Source organism: Xiphias gladius, chromosome 9 (genome assembly GCF_016859285.1).
Source record: "Xiphias gladius isolate SHS-SW01 ecotype Sanya breed wild chromosome 9, ASM1685928v1, whole genome shotgun sequence".
Lineage (NCBI taxonomy): Eukaryota > Metazoa > Chordata > Actinopteri > Istiophoriformes > Xiphiidae > Xiphias > Xiphias gladius.
The window spans coordinates 18,809,258-18,829,291 of record NC_053408.1 but is presented as its reverse complement, the minus strand read 5'-3'; the positions used below and the strand labels follow the sequence as shown (position 1 = coordinate 18,829,291).

The 20,034-nt window shown below is 39.3% G+C and overlaps 1 protein-coding gene across 1 annotated transcript in view; it reads right to left on the bottom strand.

Annotated features, from left to right (window-relative positions):
* Positions 1–17,474: 17,474 nt before the first annotated feature.
* LOC120793987 (urotensin-2 receptor) overlaps positions 17,475–20,034 on the bottom strand; it is a 50,304-nt gene continuing 47,744 nt past the window's right edge. Inside the window, exon 4 of the mRNA XM_040134485.1 lies at positions 17,475–18,260. The gene's annotated coding sequence lies outside the window, so the exon portion shown is untranslated. The remainder of the gene's footprint in view (positions 18,261–20,034) is intronic.

Here is a 20,034-nt window from a genome sequence, read left to right as displayed (position 1 = left end):
TCAGCTACAGGTAATTATTAATATAAGTACTCACATCTGATGCCATCCTCAGTAAGAATCTGCCAAAGACTGGAGATCCAAAGAAAACACCATCACAAAGCCTCTGACCAGCTGTCTTATTTAAGGTGGTGAGCTAGGACAAAAAAGTAGAGTCCTGCTGTGTGCATAATAAGATGCTATACCCCACTGGACAGTGCCTGCTTCTTGCAATTCAAAAGACCACATTCATAAGGGAGACAAAGACAAACATGAAGCGGGAAGATGAAGCCATGTCCCTTCTCTGAGTTTACACCTGACAACTGCTTTCCTTATGGCTCCAAGGACGAGACAGAAGGGGTGGAGAGGTGGAGGCAGGGCCTGTACATACCCCAGAGCTTTGGAGTTTGAACTTTATTGGTCTGAATGTGTGAGATGAGGTTTGGTGTGGTGAAACCTACCAACAAATTGCTTTAGGGTGAGTTCCTACTCACCCCCGTAAACATCATTAAAATACTTTGGGCTGTGACATCAGAGAGAATCAGCTAAATTGCAACAATTAAAGACATCTTCAGAGTCATCTGAAACAGATTGTGTGCCCTTTTACTCTGAGCGCACACCATCTCAGTGGTCTAGCTGTAAGGAGGAAAATTCAACCTTGTTGAGTGTGGCCTTGTATCTGCAAAGGGGCTGTCGGCCCAATATGGATGAGAGACAGCAGGATTCATAATTTGTTCTACGTACAGTATGTAGAAAAAGGTTGGATCTTCCTCCTTAAGGCTAGACCACTGAGATGGTTTGGGCTGAGGGTACAAAGGCACACCAAGTCTTGCATTTGGAAAGTTCTCATGGTTGGCCTTTCCTGCTCCAACACACACTGCTTTGGCCAAAAGTGTTCTGATGTGTGCAGATGACAGGATTTCCACCCCTTCTTTCTTCCTCTGCATCTGGTGAAAATCGGGATAATTCATCTGCACCCTGTTAATACGTCACAGCCTACACTTGATCTCAAATTGGAAAGTTGTCCAGCGTGTTGCCCATCTCTGCTTCAAAGTACCAAGTTTTAACTGAGCTCAGGTGCACTAAGGGATTATTGTGCATATACACAACAAATGTAGCACAATGTAAATACTTAGCAAACTTTGTCACTGCTCATGTCAGAGCCAAAAAATTAAAAAAAAATTCTCTGTGTGGTTCAAGCTCCTGCTGGAAAAAGCGATTACCCTCCCTTTCCCATCCCGAACTTGGGCAAGTTCAGGAAGTGGAACCCAGACATGAATGCAACAATCTTTATAGATGTAGCCGGTGCATTTGACAGACCAAAGGATATTCTAGTAAGTTCGAATAAACCCATTGGTGTAGTGAAAGCAGTTTTCTGTCTGTCTACCAAGGAAACCCCCACCTGCCAATATCTACTTGCAAGATCAAGTGTAGAAAACTACTTTCATTGGCCAGGCTTGCCGTGGACTCTTCTACTCTTGGGAGTGGATGAGGAAGGCCACACTTTTCATCAGACTGGGATTTAGTCTGGTCCATACTCACTCTCTCAGAATCTAACAGTTTACACCAACACAGGTCATACTCTCATCATTCTCATGTATGATATCTGCCTGGTCAGTGACAGGCTAGCCTATGATGTCTGTAAATTTACATTGGTGAGTCATTGACATTTTGAACTCAAATCGGAATCTGTGGATAAAGTTTGAATATTACTTCACCCATCTCCAGAGGTTCCACCAGGTATTGATAATCCTTGCCGTTCACTCCTGACTTGGTACCGGCCCACAGCAGCATCTCACTCCGAGCACGCATCCGAATGCGATGGCAGTTTACGTACCAAATGGATCCATCTGGAGCTGCAAACCTTGCCTGTCTGTCACAAATTTGGAAGGCGCTGCCCAGGCTCTTTGTTGAGACTCGCCTGTTTCGTCATTAAGCCTTAAAATCCCATCAGTCACATATTTAATCATATTAGATCATACAGGAGAATCAGAGTTTAGACTTAGACCCTTGCATACTTAAAATTCTGAATGCGAGTATGTGAACAAACTATCATACACTTCCATGCACATAAGAGCTTTTGGCCAGAGCTGTTATTGGACAAAAAAGGCTCAGTAAACCATAGGAAAAGCACAGTGTGACAGTGAGTCAGCATGCACAATACCAGGACCCTGAAAATGAAGCAGCTAAATGGAATTCAGCCATCATTCATTTTATTTACACCTACGATTTTCCTACCGTGTTACGTCAAAATGTCCTTTGAGAAAAAAGGCCTATCATTCTTTATGGTCTTTATTATAGTTTAGATCAATGTTTGGAATGTAGCAAAATAAGAAAAGGGATTGATCGGGTATTCATTTCTTTAAATTCAAATCTGCATCATGAGTGAATATTTTGACTTGTAGATGAAAAATCTGCAATTTTTGTGTTGTGAAAATATCTGACAATTTTACTGCTGTGTTTACAACTGATGGTTCCAATCTTGTGTTTTGAATTTAGTTGGAAAAGAATTATGCATATATAACTACCAAAACTGTAAACTGTTCTGCTTTCCCAGAATATCTTTCCATCACCTGATCCCTGGGCTGCTGCTTCTGAATCAATTTCTTGAAATCTTAAATCCCTTGCACCTTTTTCACTTTCTGTTTGTCTCTCCTGCTGTATTCACAAGGGTCTTAGGCAGTGTTAGGCCGTGCAGTATTTTACACTCCAGAACTCCTGGTGGCGCTATGTAATAAGTGGAGTCACCTAAGCTACAATGCTAATGCCGCTTGCAGTATATCGCTCTATTTCAGAGACTCAAGCAGTGTTTCTGTAACAAACCTGGTAGCTGCATCTACATGCTGACAGTTGAGCAAATTAATACATTTTTGTCTGGTCTTGAAATGAGAAAAATTTGTTATTGATCAGTTCTGGAAATTCAGAAACACAAGCAAGCTAATTTTGTTTTTTTGTCCATCTTTCAGTTCAAGCACTGGTAAACAGTCATGCTAGCAGCTCTGTGAAGCTGTAATTAGGCATTAGTACTGGACAAATTACATTTTTTGATCTGATGATGGAGATGAAAAGTGAAGGGTTTACTTAAGGTATTAGAATTAACCTTTGGAGGGACATGAATGTGTTCACCAAATTTTGTGGTAATTCATTCAACAGTTGTTGAGATGTGATAAATGAAAATCTTGACATGCTTGTGGTTCTAGATTAGAAGGGATAGGAGAGTAATTGTAGAGAAAGTTCTGCCTTAAAATCTGCCTTCGTATTCAGGTCCTTAAAAAAAAATTAACTGATGGGTGCTGTCAGCAAAGCAGGCATCCTCTGCATGATTAAAACCCTGAGGGAACTCAGTGGGTTTAAGGGTGGATGTTTCATGAAGATCAGCCACTGCAGTTTCATTACAGACTTAAAATTCAGAGGTGTCATTTAGCTTTGGGCTGGCCCAAGGAAATGTTCTGCTGCTGTGGTATGATTTGTGCTGCTGGCAAATTCATCAGACCCACAGAGCTGTCCCAATGGATGTAAGGTTTTAAAATCTTCAGAGCATTTGTAATTGGAAGTCGAACATATGGTTACAAATAAAAAAACACGTATATGAAGTCTATCTGAAAAGTATAAGCCGCTGTTAAATCTTTGAATGCGTGAGGATAACATTGCTAAGGTTTCCTGCTATTGCTGAAAGAAAACATTAAAAATCAGATTCTCCCCAAGGAATCCTGAACCACACAAGCACTAAAAGACTTACAGTTGCCCACTGCATGGCAATCTTCTACGACGTGCAGGTCGGGTATGCATTCATGTAATGTTCTAGCTTTACTAAATGCTTACCTTTTTAACTGAGCCTCATCCAAAGAATTAAAAAAAAAGGACTAAATTGATCTTATTTAACTGAAACATCCGATAGCTAAAGAGAAGTCCTTACACGCAGTTGTCAGTCAGAGTGAGTCAGCACGAAATGCTATGATTGGTTTAGGTTTGTGGAAAGGGGGAATGGGGAGCTGGCAAATTTTGAGAAATATTTGTTGAAGTTGTAATAGGAAGAAACAGAGTCATTACTGGCAAATCATTGGAATTTGTGTCAGGTTTTGGAAGAGTGGAAACAGGAAAGAATGGCATAGGAAAGCACTTATTTCTAAAACCAAGAATGAGCTGGTTTCACATGAATGCGAACTTTGCAAGACGAAGTAATATGTTATTTCATATTTATTCCAATGTGAAGTTGATGAGATAATCAGTCTATTCAGACATGTGCCTAAATCACTTTAACAGAGATCAGTAAATCTCTAGGTGATTTTCGTGACAACATGGTATAATACAAGAGAAGATGATGGGACCGTGACTGCTTTTCCTCCCATAAATCTGCCTGGCTCTGTCCTTTGCTTTGAAATACCCCACTGACCCACCATGTCAGCTGCTTAGGAAGTCACATCTCACTGCTACTGTTTCGTAGAAATTATCCAACTGGCCCACGGGAAGGGACTGACAATACAGGTCTAATTTAAGGGGGGGGTCTGATTTACAGGTCACAGAAGCGGGACTGTCTCATTAGTTTCTGGGACACATAGCAGATGTCCTGAAGCAAAGTTCACTGCCTGTATAGCCCCCAGCACACAGAGACTGTAGAAACTTGTCTTATTGTTTTTAGGTTTTTCAGTTGAAAATATAATACATGACATGTAGGCTACTGCAATTTAGTGTCCGAACTCTAGGTAAGATGTATTAATGAAAATGCATTTGGCCAATGTCTAACAGATTCAGCTGCATCTGATTCCTGCTTTGTCAAGGTTGATTTGCTGCCGCCATTTTCTGCTGGAGCAGCTCAAGACTCTGTAGCGTGAAATTCACTTGTGAATGTATATATAGATGCCTGTAATTATCGGCAATTAACTTAAAATTACAATTACAATTTTTGGAACTACATTTCCAGTAAGGGCTGCAAACATGAAGTATAACATTGCCATTTGAGTTAGTGAGCAGTGCTGGGAGGTCTGAGTCTCATTTTACCTCAATATAAATGGGGTCTGGAATATTTCAAGTATTTCCAGTGTTGGGTGTTGTGCATCTTTCAAGCCACAAGAGTGCAGGACACACTAACGTGATAATCGGGTATTGAGTGAAAATAAAACAATATGAATCATTATCCCCCCAAAATATTAAGCTGTCGGCTACATAAAGCTGATAACTTAATCAAACTGTATCATTGATTCTCTCCAAAAGGCTAACGAGCTAACAGGCTAATAAGCACAAAGGCTGCTGTCTGACTCTGGTTCATGAACAAATCTGAATCTAAAAATACGTGTTTCATGTCTTTGTGTTAAGGTTTGACTGAGTTATGTCTCAGGGTATGAATTTAGATGCAAATTGCAGCAATCAGGTGCCAAGGGTTTTGAATTACCTTAACATCCTACATGAGTTGTGTGTCACAGCCACCGCTGCAACTGCTGACCATAAATGGGCTAAAGTACAAAAACCAACTTCCTGTTACTTTTGAAACACTGTCATCAACATTACTGACAAAAAGTACCATAACATGATAGACTATTTGTAGTGTAGAGACTGCAATTGTTTAAACACAGCCAATATCAGAGCAAGCCCTCAAAATCATTTGTACTATAAATACGTGCTATTTTCAGAATAAAGGAGGCTATTCTAAACGTGTCACTGAAATATGTACGGTGTCAGCTCATACAGCTACTTGAACCCTTTTAGCTGAAGTAACTGTTAAGTGCTTGACCACTTATGGCTGACATTGATGACCTGTCAGGATTTTTCTTGAGCCAGTTGGCTATGAATGTCAGTTTATTGTTATAGTATAGGACTTTGTGGCTCAAATCATACATAATACATAGCAACAATGATACCTAAACTACGCTGGTGGAGACTGTGTTTCAGTAGGATATGATTTCTGTTCTATGTAATGACCTCTTAATAACAAATCTCACATATTATGGTAAGCAGTGTTTGCACTAGTCCGTTAATCTGAGCTCAAATATACTGTAGTGGGAGTGGGAATTAAGTACAAATAAAATGTTTTAATGGTTTGAAAAATGGTTCCTGCACTTACTGCTGCTGTTTCTGCTGTGTGTGCAAGTGATGTGTTTGGGGAAGGGGCAACTCTGGGGAGTAACTGCGCCAGTGTGTGTGTGTAGCCGGGAACTAGACGGCAGAGAAATATAGACATGAATCCAATGGATCTAAAACTGAGCAAGAAAACAGAGAATCATGAGAAATATGTGCTGCGCTCAGTCACTTGTCAGGTTTGTGAGTGCACATGAGGCATTTAAGAATAAACTATAAACTATTTTTTGTGCTGTTACATGAGACTCTCATCTAGGTTATGGTTTCTATGACTAATGCATCCAAAGTGCATTTCTGAAGGAAATTCACAGCACCACCACTGTCCAATAACCAAGGTGATGGCCCTTTGAACAGTATGGGTTTTAGTAGGGCAGTCTTTGCTGTCATTCTTTCACTTCGTCCAGCCGTGTTTTCTCAGATGAGAAAAATTTGACCTAGAACTTGTGATCTCAGTCCTTCTCTTGCCTCTAGGTTAGTGTCACCTCTGTTACAAAAGCACTGATAAACTATTGACTTATGAATAAATAATATGTATACATGTAAGAATGTTATGGCTACTTGTCTGAGCTGTGTCTCTCAGCCCGTTGAAGTTACAAACACTTATTCAAGGATTTACAACAGCTGTCAGCTATTTCCTGCTGAATACTGAAATAGAAGAGTGAGAGACAAGTTGAAAGTAGAGATATGGTCTTTTAGAGGAAAATTGTGCTACTTGTTGTGCACTACATTGAACATGCCAAGTTTTAAATCTTTCTTTGAAGATGGGAAATTGGGCATCATAGGGAGGGAGAGAACATAGAGCTGCCTACTATACAATGGTAGAACAAAGTCACTACAAAGAACAGAAAATGAAATAATACATTTACAGCTACATACTTTACCAGTTTAGCATTGGACTTCTACAACTTTATATATGTATGTATATATATATATATATATATATATATATATACACACATATATATATACACACACATATACTCACTTACACATACATATATATATATATATATATATATATATATATATAGTGGCCATGTATTTATATATACATATGTATGAATGTATTACTGGACTCACTGCAAAAAAACTCATTGATGCATTGGAACCAGAGATATTGTCATTCCTCTTCCATGTCAAAACCTGCTGCCTACATTACCCACAATGTATCTTGACCACCAACAGTTAATGGCATTATTTTTTGGTTGCAGTATCACGAGTGGCCACTGGGATAAATGAGTGGCAACGAGTAGAGGCCCCGCATCCAGCTACATCCAGGTTACAATGTTTAGTGTGTTTATCACCTTGGTTTAGCATGTGAGTGTAGAGCAGGGATCGGCAACCTTTTAATGCAGCTGCATGCTAAATCAGCTCTTGAACAGCCGTTGGATGTTGCGTGGCCTGTCACATTTAGTTTGATTGACGGTGCGACACTCAGTCAGTCACAGACAGACATCATTTACATGGCTGGTCCCTGGTCCCTTACATATTTGGCAGGAAATCCAAAGTGTGGGGTCATTTCAAAAACGTCAAATGATGACCCCGAGAAGGTGACATGAAAATTACAAGCAAACATTTTCCTGTCATTTGTCAATCTCACACATGACTTATCATTTGTAACATGTAAGTAACCTATCGTTAAACTCTTTGCATGGCTGCTCACTCTAACTTTTTTTTCGCTTTTATTTGTAAGGCTTGTCATAAAGGTATTGTATTGGTTTTACAAGTTCACAAGTTGTGTGATGTTTTGAAATACATCAACAGAATGTTGCTGGTTTTTCCGACATAGTACTGCTTTTGCTGGTGTGTTCAACAGGTGGCTCGCTTTGTGCATGCGCTTGTAAAATTTATATTTTAAAGGCTCATTATTAAGGTTTATTATTTACGGTATTTCCCTGTAATGAAGCACAGTTGTTAACAATGTTACTTATAACATTCTTTCTCAGCCCTGTAACTCAGACCATTTTTCCATGCCCCCCAAAAATATATATTTATATAATTAGATTAATAGAAGATGTCTAAGTTGACTAAGGGCTTGACATAACAACTACGTATGTTGTGCTTGGTGTACCTGCATTCACAAAACCATGATAGAAGGGCTTCCCCTAGTTTTCATCAGTCTGCATTTGTTACCAAGGCAACCATAACTGAGCAGCAGCACCAGCAGGAAACAAACTTAATTCATAGACTCTGACAGAATGGCTGAATGCTGCTCAATTGCTGCCAGTGGAATTTCAACAATTAGGGATTTTTTTTCAACCTTTATTTAACCAGGAAAGTCAGCTGATGGTTAATGTTTTTTTTCCCCTTCACATCAGGTAGAACTTGGACTTTTTAAATATAGCATTTGTATTTTTTGGCTCAAGTTCATATATCCATGACCACTCAGATATATAATACATAACAACCACCAACCTTATGATCTTTAATAATCAGTTACATTGGCTACCCTCATGGCTGCTGGCGAATCTCTTTACCTCTTCTCTATACTGTGGTCATTGTCATTTCAGTTATCCAAGGGCAGTATTTGGAGATCACAAGACACTTGTGTTTGCCTGCAGCCAGCTGTGTAATAATTAAATAAAAGGAGATAAGACTGTACCTTCAGGAACTCCTGATTTAGAGAGGATGATGTCAGAAACATTCCTATTCAGTCTGACATATTGAGGTGTAGAGATAAGATAATCCTGGACAAAAGCAACTGTGGAGGTAAACAAGATTTACGGTGTGTTTCAGTAGTATTTAACAAGCCCTTGCTTTCTTACGATCAACGGGTGAACCCAAACGCAGAACACTGACTCAGAGCTTGAAAGAACAAGAGAAGGTTTATTGTTTGATCTCAGAGAATGATGGTGGATAGGGACTGAGGGTTCTGGCAGATGAGTGCAAAAGGCAAAGGGGAGCTGTCGGCTGGCAGGACCTAGCTGAGTAGAGAATGAAGGCTGGGCAGTGAGTGGGGCTGGATGATTGACAGGCAGACAGGGGGAATGAACAGGGAGCAGGCAGGTGAGGAGGAGCGTTGAGGGAAGCAGGAGACTGGTGAAGCAGAGCTGGTTTGGTGGTTGGTAATGTGGGCGAGGCAGACAGAGAGACGAGCAGGCAAGGAGACAGGCATGCAGTGATCCTGGAGCAAAGTGAGCCAAGGATTAGCTCAGAGAAAACACAAGGAAATAACTCAGAATACACAATTCTAAGTGGCCTTGGACGTTAGATACCAAACTGTCTGAAACAGCTATCTGGTTGAAGAGTTGATGAAGAACATTTACACTGCTGGGCTGATGAGTGGATGGCTTGCAGGTGTACAGGCTGATCAGCAATCAGGGAGCCGGGAGAGAGAGGAAGAGCACCACAACAACAACAAACTCACACATATGCAGAGAGAAAGACAGGAGACAGGGGAGGACAGGACCCACTGTGGAAAGGGAAAACACCAGAAACACAAGGGATTAACTGGAGTCTCGGCCGTGACTGTGACACTTACTGACTTACCTTGGCACTTCCCCTTGGAGGAATTCCCATTGCCATCTGATGTAATGTACCACTACACTGAACACTCAGGTGGTGGACTCTGAAATCAATCCTACAGAGTCTGGTGGACTGCAAAAACAACAACACAATTTCCAATATCATTGATTACGATAAGATTATAAGTAGTAAATGTAAGATCTGGGAAAATGGCGTCATTGCTACAACAAAGTTTATTGGAGTGGGAAAAAAGTGCTTAGATAATCAGACAGGTTGTAAACAAGTCACACCTTTAGTCAGCTTATCTAAACCACTTTATTTGGATGTTAAACCAAAAGGGAGTTCAACCAAATGTCGCCAACCATGCCTTACTGCACAGCAAAAGCGCGTGTGTTCAGCTACAGCAAGTCCAAATTGGTCAACGTTAAACCAAGATGTGAGGCTGTGTTTTTACAACCAACAGTTTGGGTAATAATTCCTATTTTCGATTTATTTATCCATTTAAATTTTCAGTAACTATTTATGGCCACTTGGGGGCAAAAAAAAAAGCTGTTTTTCAACATTAACATAGTATTGCATTTAAATTGAATTTGGCACTATTGCCATAGTGAGAAGCTTCCAGGTTCGAACCTTGGTTTGCCTGGGGCCTTTCTGTGTGGAGTTTGCATGTTCTCCCTAAATCTGCATGGGTTTCCTCTGGGAACTTGGACTTCCTCCCACAGTCCAAAGACATGCAGGTTAAATTAATTGGTGACTTTAATTTGTGACCGATGACTCTGGGTTTATGTTGACCCAGTAATAGACTGGCAACCTATTCAGGGTGTACCCTGCCTCTCGCCCAGTGTTTACTCCCCTTTAGCCCCACACTGTTGGGAATGGTGAACTAAAGCAAAACAATAATCTGTGGGGTTGTACCACAAAAACAATGAGCTGAGAGAAACTTTAAACTCCATAGATTTTAGTGGAACTGCAGAGTTTGTGATAATTATCAGTTGATCACTACGATCAAGCCCATTCATATTACACCCATATGATCCACTGCTATTATAACAAGAGTTAGGAGTCAACAGCCATGCTAGCCGCTCTGTGAGGCTTTACTTAGGTACAGTTGAGGTTTGAGCTAAATGCAAATGTCAGCATGCTAACATACTCACAATGACATTGCAGGTATAATGACTTCCAAAGATGACCATCGTAGTTAAGCGTGATAGCACATCAACACTTGCTAATTAGTACAGCTGAGACTGATGGTGGTTTATGGTGAAAAACTACCCACCTAACGCAATTCATCCTGAGGGGGATCCGAATGTGTGCACCAAATTTTGTGTCAATCCATCTAATATTTGTTGAAATATTTCACAAAATAAGTGAAAAATTTGACTTGATTTTTGGACTGAATTTGGTTTTCTATTACTTCTTATTGTTACCAGTAACTATGAGACAGTGGTACCAGAATGAAAAACTAGCATCTAAGTTCCTTGATCTTATCTATGCTTTTGACTGTACTCAGCATGTGTTTGGCCCTGCTAATTAACACAATCACAATCTCCTCATCACTTATGGCTTCATACTAGCAAATCTCTATATTAAGAACATGCATGTTTCTGACCATCCTGCTGTCCTCTTCAGTGTTCCTCTGGTCCCTCTGGTCTCTAATCTGAGAGGCCCCTCGATGTTTGTGGCCTTTCACTTCACAGATCGTTGAGAATTTTTTGTATTATCTATCAGGCTACTCAGCAACTTGACACATTAGATCTCTCAGTTCCGCAGAGGAGCTGGCCACTCAATTCATGGAATGATGTGTTGCCACTTTGGAAAATGTAGCTCCCTTTAAAACCTCTAGAACCTGTCCTTGATTAACAAAACCCCCACAGAGGGTGAAGGAGCTTGTCCGGAATATTAGAAGGCTGTGTAGATGTGCTGAACAGAAATTAAGCGTATTGCCCTGTGAGTACAAGGTCGGGCTTTCCCTCCATAGGCACACCTCTCTGTGGGTTTCATTCAATTGACTGCATGGCACCTGACATAGACTTGATTGAGCTTCTAAATTTCTCTCCTAGTGATCATTTTACAAGTAAGTGTAGCCGAAACAGCACAGCCGTTGCTTTTAACTTACATGTGTGGTGATTTTGTTAGACGCCGTCGTGGTTATAAAATCAGGATTTTACCAGTGCAGAGCAGCAGCTTGGAAATGGCTTGGAAGTGAGTGTTTGTTAACATTTAGTCTTAATGGGCCATGTTTCGGTCACTATTTCATACTTGTTCCATTGTCTGACAACAGAAACAGAAAAACATGTAAATGAGAACAGCTTTATTGGGACTTTGGCTGTACTAAATTACTGTATATGTGAGCACTTAGAGTTGGAGAAAAGGAAACAGATACAGGTCTGAAACCAGCATGGCATGTTAACTGATCGACTGAAACACTGAGTGGGACTGCTCTAGAACAGTTTAAAGGATAATTCTGGTACTTTTAAACCTGTGCCTCATTTTCCCATCTTTTTCGGATTGATAGTGACAAAAATGTTTGGAATCTGTCCAATGTTGAGCAGAAACAATATAACCAGCAACCGTGAAATGGCTGCAATGTAATGCAAATGGGCTTTTGTCCATGTTCTTGTTTTGCCACTGACTGGTTCAGATTGTCATTATAAGTATCAGACATCATTATGGACAGGATTCCTATAGAGACAGATCTTTTTGTTTACGTTTTCTGATGTTTACAAAAGGAGAAGTCATGCCAAATCTTATCAGTAATAATAATAATGAAAGCTTTGTGAAGTGTGGCGCATCATTTTATTTCCAGTTTGGAAATGCGCAAAACACAAGCCATTGATCTTTTAGATAACAGTAAGCTATGCTTTCTGTACTCCAGATCTGTAACATTACTTCACTCTTCCCCAGATGGCTCTCACTAACTCTCACTCAAATTTACACTGTTGTCTTCCTGCAACAACTCACCTCCTATGAGATTTCAGAGCAAGAGTTATCCTTGACCAAGACTTCTATTACATGTTAGACACATCCATATCTTCAGGAATCCTTTCCATGATGTTGGCAGACACTTATAACAACAATCTTTACCTGTCAGTAGTAAAAACAAGCACTTTTAGTTGACATACTTTGATGTGGACAAATGTCCCTTTTGATTTAATTGCAAGCATTTCACGGTTGCTGGTTATAGCTTTCTTGCTCAATATTGGACTCATTCCAAACATTTTGGCCTTTTAATCATTTAGACCCAAAAGCATGAGAAAATATGGTCCAGGTTTAAAAACGCTGGAATTATCCTTTAAGTCTTAGTTGAGTGACGGAACCCTCTCTGTATCAGTTGGCTATGTAAATATTATCTGCGGCGTTCCTCAAGGATTAATACTTGTCCTGTTACTTTTCTCTATCTACATGTTACTACTGGGTCAAGTTAGCCACAGCTAATTTTTTTCTTTTCACTATTATGCTTATGATACACAATCCATTTATCCATAAATCTATCAGAACTGTCTTTGGTTACTTTATACACACCCTGTCTTGAAGATGCTGGATGGCAAGTAACTTTCTGATTTTGAATGATGATAAAACTGAAATAATGGTGTTTGGTCCTAAAGCACACAGGGATTGTGTAAATCAAAATCTCTTGTTTCTCTGGGTTTGCACTATCCATGAGGCCATAGATAAAATAAATAAATAAATAGATAAAATTCTCCATCTTATTTGTAAGGAACTGGTTGTCCTCGCCCCATCCTACATTTTTGAGCTTCTTACTTCTTACAACCCTGCTAGTAGTCTCAGATCTGCTGGCCAGCTATTGCTGTCTGTCCCCGGGGCGAGGCTCTAGAGAGAGGAGGTCGGAAGTCTTTTGCTGTACGAGCTCCAAAACGTCCGTTGAGAATTAGACAAGCAACCTCAATGTCCTCTTTCAACTTTCTAAACTGGCTTTTGTGTTTATTTATGTCTTTTATTCTTTCTATGTATTTATGAATCCATTTTTCTAACCTGTACTAGTTTTGTGTATTTTCTGTTTTTGTGTCTTTGAAGCACTTTGTAAACTTGTTTTTGAAAAGTGCTATATAAAGAAAGGATATTATTATTCTGAAGCAAAGGAAAATCAATGTCACAGCACAAACAAAGCTCCATTGTTAATGTGCTAATTGTTAAATTGTAAGATAACTCAGAATAAATGCTTTGTCAGTTGCTGTTGCATTCCATCTTCACTTTTCATCACATCTTCAAATTTTCTATTGAACATAATACTCTCTCTTCTTCTCAGGCCTACGGGACGTCCAATTGTGTTTTTCTCTGCTAATCTGCTACTTTTATTTCCTTCTCTTCAGCCCATCACATCTCAGCAGGACATGTTATAATGAAGAATGCGCCATAGGAAGTTTTGTGTCGCATCATCGGGGATGTTGAGTGGGTTTCTTCAGATAACCCCTCAGTGGTACAATGTTAAAGAGGAATTATGATTAACCCAATTAATTACACAGATTAACATCTTTTCTACCAAGGACACAGAGACACTGAGACAGAGACGGCAAACAGTTTTTTTTAATAAGAGTGCACATAATTTACATCACTCACTGTCTTCAGTTGCCAGAGAATAACAGGAAAACAGCGTCAGTTACGCACTATCATGTAGCTCCAGGTGTTTTGTCACCCACAGGGAGAAGGCAGTTAAAGATAAACACAACGCCCGCCAAGGGCAAACAAACACCTCATGACTGGACTGTGTGTGTGTGTGTGATCCCTTATTTCATCATAACGCAGCCTAATTAAGCAAGTGGAGATTATTCAATGTGCTAAAGAATGGCCGGCTACGAGTATAGCAACTTCCAAGATTAAATTGTTCCAGGTGGCTACATTAACATGCATGGAGTAGTCTGTTCTTAACCCTGTAATTCATGACATTTATGAATAATCTGGAAGACTGCACTTCAAAGAGCAATTATTTTTATGGCCATGCCATGGGATTTGGATGATTTTTTTCTCTCTAGTTCTGAATATGGACCCATATAATGTATTGAGAGAATATTGGACTAACATTCATCATGTGGCCAGAAACAACTCCAATGGGATGATAGTGTTGCTCTGTGTTTGCTGGATTTTTTTAAGCAACATTTTTGTTTTTATCTTTCGCTTCATAGCAGTCAAAAATGTTTTAATTAGGCCTGAGATGAAATGCACTGGCATGTATTTCTCTCAGTCCTTGTGGTCTGACAGCTTTCTGATGCAATCTTGCATATTTGGTGGGATCATATTCATATTGATTAATCGTTTAACAGACTGACTTAGACATCTCAAGGGACGTTTGACAGTGAATTGACCTAAATACACCTCAGAGGTTTGGTTAAAGTATTGTACTTTTTTTGGTCCGTTATTTAGGTACTACTTAATAGTCTACAATATTTTCCTGCTACATTGAATCAGATAACTCAATCCTATTTGATAATTAAAGTGGTACACCAATGATTTAGTATGTTTGGAGGACCTATGAGAGTTGTATTAAAAAAAAAAAAAAACTGAAGAAGAAGAGGGCCAGATATCCCTTTGGTCCCCGTATGGGTAATTATTCCAATTCTGGATTCAAAAATGGTGGTCTAAGTTTTTCAATGTCTTTACCTCTTGTTTTTAATCTAGGAAGAATTGAAAGCCCAAACTGAGAAAAACCTGATGAAATCATCAGGTTTATTTGTTCAGACTTTACTCCAACACAAGACATTATACAACTGTTTCACAGGCTGAGCAGTTCTCTTCCAAACAAGTAAACTGATCTTGATGTTTAAAATGGGTGGAGTGGCCCTTTAATTATTATACATTATTAAGTAGAGAATGACTTACATCTTAAAGCTGTTGAATTGCTCTATATATATTTATATGAGTGTATGTGGACCTTAAACATTGTTTGCCATGTGTGTCAGTGCAGGCAAAAAGTCAAACCAAATTTTACGCGTTTAACATTAAAAGCTAGCTCAGTTATTCAAATGTGAGGAATGGGGCCCAGTATTATTGTACACTGTTAAGATGTTAAGATTATCACTTCTGTCTCATGTATTCCGAGTAAGGTACTGCTCAAAGAAGACAGACAGCAACCAAATCTTGTCATGCTTTTTGGGTTGCAGGCAGTTTCATCTGTGGCCAGTCAATTGGTTTTTTATTTACTCCACTGCATAAGAGCATAGCCAGTGCTGAAATCTCATGTTTTAAACAGTGCACTTGTGTACAAAGCCAGCAGGCGACATGTAAAAAAGGCTGTTGAACATTTTCAGATCCCGCGGTCAGATCTATGTAAATTTCTCCCATTTTTCAAGCTCTTGCATACAAAACCTCCCAAATCCAAAAACGAGATTTCTTCAGAGGATAGATTGATTAAATATGCATCAGCCAGGCAATGTTTGCAGCTTGTCTCCAGCTGTTCTGTGAGCTGAATCAATGGAGTTTAAACAGCTTGGTTCCTACCTGCAACTCGCACTCTTTGTATCTTTTTCTTGTGTCAGAGTTGCAGCTATTTCTCCTCATGATCAAACTGGCCAGGGATGACAATACAGGCCTCAGAGGAGCCTCACAGATCTGAGAAAACACACACAAAAAGCGCTTGTGGCTTTTTCAGCGTTTAGTTGGGACATTGTAGAAGTTAATAGCATTCCACAGTAGCATTAAATAACAGCATTGACATGCAAAAAGTATTCAAATATCTGTAAACAGATGATATACATAAGATGAAATACATCAGCAGCAATATCTATATTGGGAAATTTTTTTTTCGTCAACAAATATATTAACTTTTGATTAGTCTTTTTACAATTTATTAAAAAATGTTCAAAGCAAGATTCTCATGTTTTCATGAATTAACGGAACATTTTGTTTTGCAATGATTGTAAGGCTGGTGTTATTCAATATTTTCCAAAATGGCAAAAAAAAATCCTCTGGAAAGACCAAAACCAAGAGTGTGTGGGTCCACTCCTTAAAACTTGACAACTTTTCTACCCTGTCTGTAGCACTCCACCAAATTTGTTCATACTGAAGATGTAAATCTTTAAAAATGGGTCAAGATTATATCGTTTTTTTTTTTAAAAAGGCAACATAATTTCCCCAAAACAGCTGGACCCTATTTTTTAGCTGTTTGATAAACAGGAGAAAGTAGCGCATTTGTTGGAGACTATTTTCAGCTGCGGATTAATACACATCTGATGCTTTATAGTGAGTATTTCTGGGAGAAGGACGGCGTATGTGGGATTGAGTCAAAATAAGTGTGTGTGTGTGTATGGCAAAAGACTGTGTGTGTACACTAATGATGAAACATGTCACTCACTGAAGCAATGTGGCTCCCTGATATGTTTTAATCACTTTTTGACAACAATGGAGCTCTATGGCACAGAGGAATGTGATGTATTGGCTTTGGCTGGACAGACAATTCTTTGGATCAATTTATTGTTGGTTTTGGTGTTTTCATGGGATTTGTTGAAAGTCAGAACAATACAGAATATCACCAGCATTATTGGGTGTTTAGACAGAAAACAGCACTGCACTAAAAAACGCAACAGGTTGCATTGGTGGGGGTGTGTTGTTTCAGGTAAGGGTGACAATGACAATCCAAGAGGTCCAGGTGGAGTAATAAATGATGTTGCATAAATTTGCAGCAAATGTTGAGTCAGGTTAAAAGTTTTTCCCAGAGTGACACAGCGGTTCCATTCAAATGAATGAGCGTGCTGTGTCAGTACTGTTTACTGTTTAAACATTGCCTTTCCTTTGAGAAAAATGTTGATATTTTGAGAAACGCGGTCATTTGCTTTCTTCTGTGAGTGAGATGAGAAGATGAACATCACTCTCATGTCTGTACTGTAAATATGATGCTATTACCAGCAGCTGGTTAAGCATAAAGACTGGAAACAGGGATATATATATATATATATACACACCATTCAGCCAGAAAATTAAAACCAGTTACCAGTTTTAATGTTGTGGCTGATTGGTGTATATTCATGTTTGGTATGCAGCTTCTCATCTAACTCATAACAAGAAAGCGAATACGCATATTTCCTAAAATGTCAAAGTACTGTTTCGAAATAAGAACATTCAAGATGTCCTCCATAAAGCATTCATTGGCTACAGCTGAAGCCTCTTCTCATCTGTCATGGATTTAAAATATCATGTCACACGCTTTTCTTTTCACTTCAGCTTGACTGACATTACTATTACATTACTATACCCCCCCCCCCACTGAAATCAAACCACTGATGCCTCAATAATCTCGTCCTTACCTCTCTTTTGCTTCAACAGCATTACTCCCCTGTTGTCACTACGTGCACATCTCCTCAATCACCAAGAAATAACAGTTTCAGAGACACTTTGACATGCAGTCCAACACAATGCAGCATGAGAAGGACAGAGGGTAAACATATGAGAAAGAATAAAAGTTCAAAAATCTCTTGTGTTATGTAAGACGCTGATCTTCCTCCTCATGTCACAGGACATCATGGGAGTGACAAATAGCCTAAATACAGACATGAGGGTGTCTATTTTGTACACGCTGTCAAACAGAAGCAGCCAGCTCCTCACTCAGTTCCTATTGGTGTTCATTGTGCCCACACATATTGAACTGCAAATACTAAAGAAACTTCTGCCTTTGTCGTCCTCTTTCAAAGTTGGGGTGATGAGGCGTTCAGGGTCTGTTCAGGGTCTTGTGTCATCTCCAGCAGGTTCTGCCTGTCCTTTCTTCCTCTTCCTCAGCCAGCACAGCCCTCATATCATACCTATCAGGGACACACAGGGCAGAGTGTGGCTATTAATACTGTTGTTGTAAATCCTCTAAACACACACGCATACACACTCCCCACTGTTTGTAGAGCATGTTCTTGTTGGAAACGATATGTGGGTAAAAATAGCAAAGATGTAGTTATCAGTCCCTGTGTGCATTTAGAAAGGTAGGCACATCTTTTTTTTGATTGCTGAAACACACACATACACACACAGAATTCAAACTAAAAGAAATCGTTTTAGTGTGATTTAGAGAGCATAGTTAACAGGATTGCCTGGCAGAATCAGATTAGCTGTGACAGCCATTATCCCTCAGGTGTAATTTTTTATGCCAAAAGATAGTTTATCTTCATATATTATGAATAATTGCTTTAGATGAACCAGGATTGAGTTTTTGCAGAGTTGTTAATACAGCCTTTGGATCAAACTCAGAGGTAACTACATGAGTAGTTTCCGACAGGAAGTAATGTTTTTATTTACATGTCCTGCAAAGTTTTAGCTCTGTTTCACCTCAAAATATTGAGCCAAACTTATTTTAAATACATGTGGGTTGGATGACAGTCTTCATATATTTCACAAGATTTTTCCCCACTACACCTGTGGTTCTCAAACTTTTTCTCGCATGCCCCCCTTCAGAAGCCAAAAAAGTTCAGGCCCCCCATCCCACAATTTTTTGTATCAATCATTAACAATGATAGGGGAAGCAACTTGTAAAAAAATGATCCAAGTTGAATTTTAGTGAAAGGTCAGCATGATAGCATCAGCAAACTCTTGTTTTTTTATTTTCCCTACATGAATCATATTCATTCAACTTAGGTTATTCCGTATTTTCCCCTGGTCATTCACGCTCCCCCTCCCTCAGTGGCTCTATACCACCCAAGGGGGGCCAGTGCTCCAGTTTGAGAACCACTGCACTACAAAAAACAGGGAATAGAAAATTCCATCGATCCATCGATCGGCACAAAATACTACGAGAATGCATTTGACTGATTATGTTGAGTAATGCTGTGGGATATATTTAGATCCATCTTATTTCTGGTTCTCCTTCCTACAGTGGGGTTCAAGTCAGGCCTTTTCTGAATAAAGGTGTGTATAAGTGTCAGCAGGCTCAAAATATCATCACCTCTGACTTTTGGACTACTCCTGACTTAATTTTCCTCTTTAACCAAAGAACCGACATATATTACTGCCCTTCCTTTTTCATTAGTGGGACTCAATGCAATAAAGGAATGTAATTGGAACTCCTGGTAAGAAAAAAGAACTGAAGGATCAAAGCTGATCACCATAATATAACCTATTCATTTGAATTATCATTTGAACAATAATATTTATATCCTTGATATGAATTAGTTTAATTTTGCTAAGTTAATTTCATTGCGCCATTCACTCCAAAAATGAAGGGGGAAAATGACAGTTATTGCTGTTCAATATACTAAGCAGCTCTTTAATTTCTGTCTCTACCTCTTACAGTGTGGTTCATGCCAGGACTCACCCTGGTTAAATAAAGGCATCTATAATTCAGCTTTCAGCATACATGGGTGTATTTTTTGATATACATTCCATTAGCAACACGCAATATCACTATATGATACATGTCTGTACTCTAATTATGTGGCCGGAGACAGCAGTTAGTTGGCTTATCTTAGCACTAAAACTGAACTTAGGCATACAGCCTTCCTGGCTCTGTTCAAAGATAACAAAATTTACTTACCAGCATCTCTAAAGCTCACTGATTAGCATGTTATATGTTGTTTGCTAAATCTGTGCAAA